Genomic DNA, 11,319 nt, shown 5'->3' with positions numbered 1-11,319 from the left:
CTTAATTGCAAACTGTTCACCCTTATTCTCTAGTTCCTCTTTCAACTCATTTCTTTCAGCTGTATAGACCCCTTCAATGTTTGTAAACATCGAATGCCTAGGTTGGGTGCGCGCGCAGCATGGGGTCAGAAAAGTGGTGCGGCTAATAGACCGGCATATTGTGTCAAGGGTATGCACTATCTTTGCCAACTCAGGAACGGGAGCAGAACCATAATAAACTTGTTTTAGCTAATGGCGATTGTCTGCCTGATCCCGATCATCTAACAGAATGGGTAGACAACGTTAGCAAGTGGCCAGATATTCACTGGTACTGCTATCTATTCAGATAGATACTGTTATCTGCTAAATCTGTAGCATGACACAGTTCACAATCAATGCCAGATATCAAACTTCAGCTAACTATTAAACCAGTCTACAGTTTACAAAAAACATTTGTTTATTTACCATGGCTCTTAACAACTTAATGTTGGCGCTAGCCTGCAGCTAACTACTAGCAGCAGACTCCGTCTTTACCATGACACAGGTCCTTGACATTTACAAAACTATTAACCTGCATAGCTTAACGTTATCGGCTAGTGTACAGAAAACTGTTCATAGTTTTATTTTTATTTTTTATAAATGGGCAGACTAGGACAATGCTACGATCAAAGATGCTTGTGTTTGTAGTGTTATTGACAGTTATTGTGACAACGGTAGAGATAAGCCATGGTAAGTAAACAAATGTTTTCTGTAAACTGGTTTAATAGTTAAGTGAAGTTTAGTTTGAACTGTTTGATATCTGGCATTAATTGTGAACTATGTCATGCTACAGATTTAGCAGATAGCAGTATCTATCTACACAGATGTCGTCTATTTTTTTATATAAACGGATGAGATCCTGCATGAATCCTGAAAAACTTGACTCCACAACTGGTGCGATTTTCACAGTTCACGACGCAACAAGTAGGCATTTATTTCTTGACGAGAAATTCTCTGGTTAACACACAATTCAATGGGATGGAATGAACTTTCTGACCCCGACATGCGCACTGCGACCTGCGAATTCTCCTGTGACGTCAACCGTGAAGGAGTCTATACTTCCTGCAGTACATCATAACATGTTCGACTGTTTCATTAACCTTTATTTATTAAATGCATTGTATTGTTCAACCTCGTATGCCCCAATCGTAACCTTGTAATCATGTTTTCTTCACCTCTGCTCCATCCTGACACTCTTCCCTTACTCACTGATGACTGAATTTGATACAAATGCCTACCTTTGATATCTTTGTCCCATAACTGCTGCCATAATTTCCATATATTATTTTTGATAATTGATTTAATTTCTGATATACTGAAAGGAATCTGAATATCAACTATTTCTTGCTCTATGGCCTTTTTAGCTAAACCATCTGCCTCTTCATTACCTTTCAACCCAATGTGAGCCGGAACCCACAAAAACTGAACTTTTATACTGAGTTGCTTAAGTGACTGTAATTCTTGTATAATCTCTATTATCATATCTTGTCTTGTTTTTCAAAAATAACATCGTGCACACGAACCTGTGTATATGCTGTCAAGAGCATGCCAAACCTGTAGGTGGCAGTGTAACGAGAAGCTCAATCCCACCTTAGCCAATCAGAATCCCGAAAATAGTCACAATCTGTGACGTCGCTGCCTAAATCTACGTTTTTCTCAGTTTTACATGCAAACGTGCAAACGAAGATTTTCAAAATCTCCACTCTGGCCGGAGTTTTTTAGAAAGAATCTGTTTCATTGGCGAATCCTCCATTTGCGTGTAAACGAAGGGCGCAAACGAAAGGAAATGTCTCCGTTTTTCAAAATAACCATGTACGTGTAAATGGGGCCTAAAACACACTTGAATGTACTTTCACTTTCACTAAGCCCTGCCCCTTTTGTCTCAAAATGTATTGTGCCCCTCTCTGATAAATGTAAATAATAATAATAATTATAAATATTATAATAAATAGCAATACTCTTATACACCATTGCCACTAACAATAATAATAATACAAAAAAATATTATAAAAAATGTTTTTGGCGGAAGCATTTGGCGGAGCTGAAGTGGTAGGCGGAGTTTCAGCAGTTCGCCGCGAGTCTTCAAACTACACGAGCATCAGTAACATCCCAGATAGCACACGCCTATTTGATGTGATTTTGTGTTTCCTGCAGATGTCAAATAGACATTTAGAAGATGTCTTTAATGATTTAGAATGTATGTTAAACTGACATCTTCTAAACGTCTATTTGACATCTGCAGGAAACGTCCTATAGACGTATTGCAGATGAGCAAACACTCTTAAAAATACGTCTTCCAGATGTAAAAATCACATCAAATAGGCGTGGGCTATCTATGGAAAAGTTACATTATCCTACCATGCTACTGTAAACGTTGCGGCAGCATGCGAGTTATGCTTTATCAAGTGTTATTAGCTTGGGAAATACATCTAGTGAAAGGGAATGTTAAGTCCATGTCCAACTCTAAATTGTAAGGAATTTATATATTTGATTTCATAGTAACACTTTAAAATAAGGTTAATTTGTTTATTATTCATATTAACTAACATGAACTAATGAGCAAAACATTTGTTACTGTATTTGTTAATCTTAGTTAATAATAATACAACTGTTAATTGTTTGTTAATGTAATGTCACAGTCAGTGCATTAACTAATGTTAACAAATACAACTTTTGATGTTAATAATGTTTTAGTAAATGCTGAAATTAATAGGCTATTAACTAAGATTAATAAATGCTGTAGAAGTGCAGTTTATTATTAGTTCGTTAACAAATTTAACTAATGAAACCTTATTGTAAGGTGTTACTGATTTCTAACACTTTCACGAATACATAAAATTTACAACATCAACAAAACTTAACATGAATTCCTCATAATTACCTTTTTGATTCTCACTGTTTTGTTTGGTAAAGTAATATTTAATAATATTATCATCATTTCCCTATATTTGTTTGATGTGTAATGCATTCTAATTGCATCAACGTCTCTTTATTGGTAATGAAGAGAGGCTCTCTGACCGACTGCTGCTCTCCATCGAGCGAGCTCCAATTAATTGTGAGGAAGTCACTAAAATATTTAAAAGCACAACAGACAGACAGGTACTGCTTTAAATACAGGTGATTTATTAAATAAATATGCAACAGACATAGCCGTATGCGACAGACTTCATCTCTCTCCTAGCCTCTTTCGATCTCAAACGGCTCATCACCACAGGCACTCACAAATCAGGCAACCAACTGGACCTGGTTTACACACACAACTCACACTCACTTTCTCCCGCCCATCTCTCCTCTGCCGTATCTTCTTCTCTTCCCTCACCCTCACAGTTCTCATCTATGGATGTGAATACCGCAACGGATACCTTATGCTCCACTCTAACCTCTTCTCTAGACAATATCTGCCCTCTCTCCTCCAGGCCAGCACGCGCTACTCCCTCTAACCCCTGGTTATCTGAGGTTCTTCGTGAACACCGGACCGAACTCAGGGCAGCGGAGAGGAAATGGTGCAAATCAAAAGACACATCTGACCTGAGTATGTATAAATCTCTCCTCTCTTCCTTTTCTGTTGATGTTCATGCTTCAAAATCGTCTTACTTCCACAACAAGATCAACAGCTCCTCCAACACGCGATCACTGTTCAAGACATTCAGCTCTCTCCTCTGTCCACCTCCACCACCACCCACCTCCTCTTTAACTGCTGATGAGTTTGCTAACTTCTTCACCAACAAAACAACATCTATCAGCAGTCAGTTCTCAGCTCCACACACACAGGAACCCAGACCGACCCCTTCCACAGCCAATAACCCTCTCTCCTCCTTCTCTCCGCTAACCGAGGAACAAGTATCTACACTTCTCCTCTCCAGTCATCCTACCACCTGCCGTCTAGAGCCCATCCCCTCACACCTTCTACAAGCCATCTCTCCCACACTTCTCCCAGCACTCACACACATCCTCAACTCATCCCTCCAGACTGGCACTTTCCTTACAGCATTCCAGCAGGCTCGGGTAACTCCACTGCTTAAAAAAACAACACTAAACACATCATCTGTAGAGAATTACAGACCTATCTCTCTCCTACTATTTGTGTAGAAGTCTTTTTTAATCGCTGGATATAGTTTTCATGCTAGCTCAAGAAAAATAGTTTATCTATCATATCTAATATTTATCACATGAGATTGTAGGTAACGGGAGAATATGTGTGTAAAGTGTGTAATATCTGCTCTTTTCTCATGTGAAACTGTGAGGTGTTCTGAACACGACATAGAGACAGTGCAGTCGAGCGATAGTGTCCCCCTGAACCATGTCATCCAGGCATATCGAGCCCCGGGACAAAACATCATCTACAGAAAGAGAAAACATCCCAACATCACTATCAGCATCAGAGAAGCTCAGAGCCGCAGTAGTCAGCTGATGTCACATGGTGTTCAATAATAACCAACTGCAGAACCGCAGAACCATACGTCATAACAGTGTGAAGACGACCGGCCAGCCTAACACTCTGATGCCGGAAGTGTACGGAGTTCATGTTTAGACAGTAAAAGGACAGTAAAAGGTTTAGACAGTAAAAGACAGTAAAAGGTTTAGACAGTAAAAGACAGTAAAAGGTTTAGACAGTAAAAGGACAGTAAAAGGTTTAGACAGTAAAAGACAGTAAAAGGTTTAACTATGGCGGAGCACACGGAAAACAAGGAAAAGAAGAAGAGAAAAAGGTAAAAAGAAGTTCTATCTTTGACGGATGCAACATACTTAACGTTATACGCTTATACAAAACGGCTCTGTACTGAACTGTTTTTTGAAACAAAGTATTTTGTAAGTTAATATTTAACAATATCACAGTATCACTTTGTTGGGTTACATATTCATGGTTTGTGATTTAATTTGTTGTTGGCGTTGTATTCTACATCATTTGGTAATTTTCTGACCATGAGAATTGCATTAATTGTATTTTATTTCACCTATAGAAGCACATGACGATTCAGAGAGGGTCAGCGCTAACACCTTTGGACCAATGCATAACATGCTGCAGACATTTTCACTGCCCATTTTGTGATGGCAGTATTTTTAAACCAAACAAAACGGGACAAATTGAACAATCATATTAAAATCCACTTCAAAAAGGCTGTTGTTCATGGAGGGATGAACATCTGGAGTTATTTTTTAATATACAGTGGCAAATAGATATTATTTTACATTTATGCATTTGGCATACTCTTTTATCCAAAGCGACTTGCATTGCATTTCAAGGTACACATATTTAATATTAGTCCCTTTGGAATTAGATGGTTTTCTGCATGATTTAGCCATAACATATTCATTTATCTTCATTTACGTCTAAAGGTTGTAAAAACAAATGCACACTGAAACTTGAGCTAACAAAACACAAAGAATTATATATTTGTGTATTTGTATTTTGTTATAATTTCATATCTATGAATGCATCCCATTAAACATTTAAACCCACAACAGGGATAAGTTTGAATTATTGTAAATGTGTGCCTGTATAACTTTTATAAGATTTATTTTCTTTGGTTTGATTTTGTTTTATATAATTTATTTTAGTTTGATTTTGTATTTTTATTTAATTAGAAAACAGCTAGTGTGTGATTTATTTTTATATTTCAGAGGAAAAACTAATTTTTTTTAAATCAATATTTTTTTGTGTGTTTTCAGTCCATCATATTATTGTGTATGGTCTATGTTGGTTGACTATTTAAAATTATTTTCAATTAAATAAAATGTTCAAACTCTCAAGCTTTGTTTTCATTTTATTATTATTATATATTTTTTTTTAAACTTTGTTCAATTTATAATATTGTTAATCAATCTTAATTATATCTTTTCAATTAAATCGTTTAAAACAAAGTCTTTATTATAATGTTGTTTTAAACTTTAAAACGTTCCAAAACATGGAAGTAGGGCAATGCCTTGCCGCGGCCACTTCCGGCACCAGACTGTAAGGCTGGCGCTGTCGTCCTCACACTGCTATGGCGTATGGTTCTGCGGTTCTGCAGTCAGACCTATCTCATGGCATTGCAAGCCGACACCAGAAAATGTCTAATATGGGGAGAAGTGCCACTCTCAGTGAACTTCCGGCTTCTGAACTGGTTGCAGTTCCACTCTGGCTCCACATGAGGGCGCTCACAGGACGAGTGCAGAATGAATGGAGGTCTATGGCGCTATACCCCTCAAAATCCACTTTTCTTAGGATATAATTTTTTGTCTAGTAATTTGAATGTTGTATTCGAAAGGAGATGCAAAGAAATTACACATTGCTGGGTGTTAGATGTTTTAGAGTCACTTACTTGCTTTAAAAAGTCTTTTAAAATGTCAACAGGGCTCTCACGTTTTGAAGACAGGCAAGAGTGACATCCCCCAGACATCCATGTTGAGGTTTTGTTCAAACCAACCATCGAAAATGCCCTCTCGGCATCAGCATTAGAATGTGGAAGTACTAAAACCACGGCTGCGATCTTTGATAGCCTCCCAAATTGGTTCAAGCCAGTCACCTTTGAAAAAAGGAACCAGGGGCCTCTATTTCTCAAATGTTTTCCCTTCATCGTAATTACTAATGAGCAAGTCATGTTGTGTGCAAAATATTTCTTACCTTGTTCTTTGTTGTGGACATTCTTCCCCAAAACTCCTCAACATCAGAGACTGTTGGGTCCTGGGGCAAGGCAATGTCCATGAGTTGGTACTCCATAAATTCCTCACTTACTTGGTCTTGTTCCTTTGGGTCATGAAAAGGAAGGAGTTCCTGAAATCTTAAAAAGAGCACATGTGTACAAGACTGATTAGAATACAGTGAGAGACAGATTTATTTTGTGATCATGACCATTAAACTTAAATATATATAATCAGTATGTGAAAACCCTTGCCTGTCTACAAAGTATAGGGCATCTTCAACCCCACACTCAGCTGCACATCAATAAATCTTGCATGCTTCAGGAGAGCATCTTTCAACGGGAGTTTATCCATGGCATACTCCACAGCTCCGACCAAAAAGGCCAGTGCTGCCTGCTGGAATTGTTGAGCCTTCTGTGATGTGACCTCTCCAGCCTCAAGGAGCCTGTTGAGCGCAGCTCTGGTGGTGAAACCCACTTTGAGTTTTTCTCCTATCAGTGAGACAGAAGACATAAAGAAAGCTAGTCAAATACAGGCATCTTATAGGATATCTCTGGGTTATACAAGTTTCAAGTTTATTGTCATATACACATAAATAACATTTATCAGTCATGAAATTTGTTGTGCTCAAAGCAATCTCAACTTTACAGAAAAATAAATTAAATAGAAAGTAGATAAATAGAAAAGGTAAAATAAAAAAGGATTAATTTAAGTTGAAGGATTAATTCTAAAAAGTGACAAGTGTGCTATTTAGGAGAGTGAAGATGGTTGAGTATAGTTCAGCATTCTGATGGCTTGAGGACAGAAGCTGTCTTTGAATCTACTAGTGCTGTTTCTGATGCTCTTATATCTTCTACCAAATGGCAGAGGGGTGAATATATTGTTATTGGGATACTTAAAAAAAAAAATTTGTATCCATATTCCATCATCAGAAAGACCACTCAATCCATAGAAAAGGTGTATTTGTTGTGATCTCCCTATGTGACTTCAAAGCATTACCTGGCAGTTGGTGCAGTGAGTCCTTGAAGGAGATGTCATGGACTTCTCCTCCTCGTAGTGCTGCTGGTGTCATGAACCTCGAACAGAGTTTCTTGATGAATTTCGTCATCTGCAAAATGTAATGTCAAAAAAGATTCAAATGCATTATTAATGCAATTGCTACTCAGTTAAATGACTATGAGTAGATTTAAGTTTAGATAATTAAGTTATCTTTTCACTCTGTACAAGTAATTTATCAAGGGACACATGTAGTGCACAGAATAAAAAAATATGTTCAGCTGTTTTGAAATTAGATAGCTTTAGATAGCTTAATTGTCTTTCTTGACAAAGTAACACAACCTATATTTCACAGGGGTGTTGCACTTAAGAAAGGAGACATCAAAATAGCCAAAATAGCCCTGCCCTCCCATTTACCTCTTCATACAGCTGGAATATGGATGCCTTTTCTCTTTGGAGAAGGAGGTTCAGTGTAGAGAACACTGGGAATGTGACCTGAAGGAACAGGAGGTAGACTTGCGTCGGGGGATTGGAAAACGCCTCCACCAGCCTTCTGAACCTTGGTTGTTTCTCATCTGCAAATAGACAGGTTGTTAGAATTGGGTGTCTCACATAACCATGTTGAACTAGTGCCAATATAATGTGTGACTTACAGTACTTAAAGATTTGAAGTAGCTGGTGAGTGGGCCATACCGCTGCAGAATGGGGGTGATGCACATCTCCAAACTCAGCCACCTCACAGAAATGTACAGCAGCATTTCCATATAATCACTGCCATGGAGTTCACAAAATTCTGGTAAAATATGTAAGAAAAACAAACAAAATTAACCCAATTTTTCCTCAGTTTGGGTGTATGACACTGGAGCTAATTGAATTACAAACCTTTCAAGTAACCTTTACGGTTTGTGCTGCCCTTAAACCAGTATCCAACGTCAACCACAAGATCCTCAGTGTCAAATCCAGATATCTGCAGAACATGATATGAGCGCAAACATATATTATGTCATATAGCAAATTATTTACTTCACCTTAGCTTAACAGATATTTAATGGAAAGCAAACATGTTGAAACTTACTTCCAAAAACCTCTTCCCAGCGTGTTTGGCAGTGTTATGGATTATATGGCAGGGGCATCCATGAATGTAAATGCTGGGATTTTCCTTAAGCATTTTTGCTGCAATTGAATTTTTGGCTCCAGTGTTAACTGGGGCATTGTCAACTGACAGGCCGACACAATTTTTCCATGGTATGTTACGCTCTATCAGGACATCGTTGATTTTTTTATAAATGACATCAGCTGTGCCACAGTTTCTTCCACTTGTGGTGCACATGTCGAGAAATCTGTGCACAACTTTGGTGGTATCAAATACCCTTACAGTTATGGGGTTCATCTTCTCTAGTCCTGTAACAATATGGTACATAACTAACTCTGCATGCATGTATTATTTCAGTGTGTGTGACATGAACATATACATATACTGATTGGCTTCATCACGGTCTCCTCTCCACCAGTAAGCTTTTCTTTGTATTTTCTTCATTCCATGATATATACGATGCCAATCTCCATGCATGCTTCGACTCACAAACCTGTGACACATCAATACAAACATCACCAACTAATGTGAGATCACCCAAATATTTCTTACGCAATCTACATACAAAGAAAAGTCATACAAGAAATGCTTCTCGTCTTCAGTCACATAGGTATTCATAGTTAGATTACAATAATTACAGAATACTCTGTCATTGGAATATTACTCCATCTACCTGTTTCTGGCTAAACAGTGCCCTGAGCATCTGAACAAGAACAAAGATCGTAGAATATAGTTGTTTTATGCATTCTTGTAATCACAAATAAATGGAAGCAGGCGCAACTGTGTCTTTTTATGTGAAATGAGTCATTGTAGGGCGTATAATTCATCAACTGTGTTTGTCTGTTGCTACCCGAAATCTATGCATTCACCACAGACTTTACACCAGCATCAACTCTTCTTCGTCTCTTCTTCCCTTGTGGATTATATTTTTTCCCCCTTTTTTTCAACTTGCTGTAACGAGACTGTGGTCGCCACTGAACTGACTTTGAACTGATCTTTGGATTACAGGGATTACAGGTTCCTTAACATGTTGAAACTGACATGTTTCAATAAAAGCATTACACCGACATTATCTATATTCCCATATTATCAGTTTGAGTTTCTGTGTGGACATTTTATGGACTAAGTTGATAGTGAAGGACTCTTTGGAGCTGTTTTTGGGTGATTGTGGTGTAGGCCTATTGTTGATTTCTGGTGTGGTTGTATTTTTCATTTAAAAAAAAAAAATTGGTATGCATTTGTTCTGAACTGTTGTTTGGCAAATATACTTGGATGTGGTTTCCCCTTATTTTTTGTGTTTCAGTTTGTCTTTAATTTGAAGTGTTACAACGGAAAGCTGGAGATTTCCATCAATGGCTGTCAGGTTTGCACAAACGAAGCAGACAAGATGGTAAGTTAGATATTTTAATAGCAGAATGGATCGGTAACAGCGTGAAGGTGAGTAAACAGGAAGTAGATTAACTGATGAAGCTTAACTGAATGAATAACCAAGTCTCTCTCTCTCTCTCTTGCAGATGCAGATGATGAGTAACTCAGATGAAGGACTGAAGACAGGCTGATGAAGATCGGGATCGACGGTGAGTATTCAAGTAGGTAGTGTAGAGAGTCTGAGTGTCATGTAATGACGAGATCAGACAATGACTGAGTGTTCGTAGCAGGTATATATGGGTGAACTGATGATGAGGTCCAGGTGATGGTGATTAGTAATCAGGTGACTATGAGCGTGTGAATGACTGAGTGGGCGGAGTGAGGGAATGAGTGGAAGGAGAAGGTGATGGAATCCTGACAATGGCGGGGAAAGAGTTAATAGAGAGTCATGAACAAATATTACAATAATATATTACCACAAATTAAAAATGTAAAAGTAATGTGAGTTGCTATTAGTAATAGAATAGAACAGAGATAATAGAATTGAGACAAGCATTAATATAGTTAATTTGACAGATAAACCTCACATAGAAAGATCTAGTTAGTTATTTCTATCTCTCCATCCAGACATTAATGCTGTACCTCAGATCAGTTGATTTCACTGGTTTGTCCAGAACGGTCACTCTTCATGGACACACAGCTGGACTCTGAGTTTCATCTCTGACGGCTGAATCGACTTATAATAGAATACAGTTAATCATTCATATAGAAGATTTAATGTGGAGTTGGCAATAGATTAAAGACAGAAGAATGTATATTCTGCAATTCTAAATGAAAAAAATAGATTTTCATTTGACACTTAAAAGTGGTGCTGTATCATTGCTTTTAAATAAAAAAGAAATAAAAGACAATAGATGATTTAATTGTGAATGTTACTATAATCAAAGGCATTTGAATATGTTTGGTGGGCTGAATTACTCAAATTAAAGTCCAACTGAAATCAAAATGGACCCTATTTACTTTGTTAGCGCATATTACTAGTCTTGTGGTAAACAATTAATCCGTGCAAGTTAAAACACAGAAACATTTTTTTTAGCTTCGTAATCTTTAATCAAAATCTGAAAATGCCCCTCCCCTCTGCATTGGAGGACCTTCCCTGATGACGTAGGTTTGACGGCTTGGTTTGGGAAACGCTTAACCACTCCCCTCAAACCGTTAGTCTG

The sequence above is a fragment of the Rutilus rutilus genome (genome assembly GCF_951802725.1).
Source record: "Rutilus rutilus genome assembly, chromosome: 11".
NCBI lineage: Eukaryota > Metazoa > Chordata > Actinopteri > Cypriniformes > Leuciscidae > Rutilus > Rutilus rutilus.
Note: the sequence above shows the minus strand (reverse complement) of the source record.